Here is a 1,633-nt window from a genome sequence, read left to right on the forward strand (position 1 = left end):
TCTTAACCTGAATGTAAATAAATAAATAAATGTAAAAAAATACTATCAGAAAGTGAATTACCTACGGTTTATTGCGTAGAATGCCCCCTCCTCATCTGGTCAACAGAACTTGTATCCAACTTTAAAGTCTCCATTTAATGCTCTCATATACATTTAAAGCCTACTCCTGCAAGTCTACTCCTGCAATTATCCTCTTCTATCAAGTAGCATTACATTGTAGCTGTTTGCTTCTCTTATTTAATAAGTATATATTGAGTGGTTTTAAAAAAAAGACAAACAAAAAAGAGAAACAGGGGACTCTTTCCCCCTCCCCACATGGGAGTCTGTACTTGTTCTTCAATAAATGTCCACCTTTGCTATTAAAAAACAAAACAAAACAGCAAAGCCATGGCTAGTTTGGCTCAGTGGATAGAGCGTCAGACTGCAGACTGAAGGGTCCTGGGTTCGATACTGGTCAAGGGCACATGCCGAGGTTACAGGTTTGATCCCCAGTAGGGGGCGTGCAGGAGGCAGCCAATCAATGATTCTCTCATCATTGATGAGAGAATATAATAGTTATATTCCAAACTATTTAAATATGTGTAAATATGTATAATATTTTATGTGTAATCTATATTATAAAAAGCCAGTGGCCAGAACGCCGGAACACTGGAACGACCAAACGCCCGGTCACCAGGAGGTCCATTGATGGGTCTCCTGCCGTGGTGGGTCTCAGTCTCGCCATGCGGCGGGAGTCTGGGTCCTGCCTGCGCAACAGGTCTGGGTCTTGCACAATTTCGCGCGCTGGGCCTCTAGTATATTATATTTTCAAATTGTGGGTAGGGAGGGGGCCTGGAACAGTGCTTCACCTATAAAATGTGTTCAATAAGCATTTCCTAAATAAATGCATAACTTAATTTTCAGTCAAGAGATAAGGCAAATTATATTAGGGTGAATGCTATGCTGCTATAACAGACATCAAAATTCAATTGCTAAAAAAAAAAAATTCAATTGCTAAAAAGTTGTGGATGAGTGGGGGAGAGCAATGGCTCTGCTACATGAGGTCATTCAAAGGCCAACATTCCCTAAAGCAGTTCTTTTCAAGTTTAATGTGAATGTGAATGTGAATGTGAATCACCTAGGACAGTGATGGCGAAACTTTTGAGCTCAGAGTGTCAGCATTTTGAAAAACCCTAACTTAACTCTGGTGCCGTGTCACATATAGAAATTTTTTGATATTTGCAACCATAGTAAAACAAAGATGTATATTTTTGATATTTATTTTATATATTTAAATGCCATTTAACAAAGAAAAATCAACCAAAAAAATGAGTTCGCGTGTCACCTCTGACATGCATGTCATAGGTTCGCCATCACTGACCTAGAACCTTGTTAAAATTCAGATTCTGAATCAGTAGGTCTGGGATGATGTCTAAGATACCAAGCTCTCAGGAAAGCACCCTTTTTGTTTTGTTTTTTTTAAGAAAAATCCTCACCTGAGGATATTTTTTCCATTGATTTTTAAAGAGAGTGGGAGGGAGAGGGAGAGACAGAAACATTGAGGTGAGAGAGACATTAATTGGTTGCCTCATTACCCACCCCCTGAGCCCAGAGCCCAGAGCCCAGAGCCCAGAGCCTGCAACCAAGCTACATG

Source organism: Myotis lucifugus, unplaced genomic scaffold, assembly GCF_000147115.1.
Source record: "Myotis lucifugus unplaced genomic scaffold, Myoluc2.0 scaffold_200, whole genome shotgun sequence".
NCBI lineage: Eukaryota > Metazoa > Chordata > Mammalia > Chiroptera > Vespertilionidae > Myotis > Myotis lucifugus.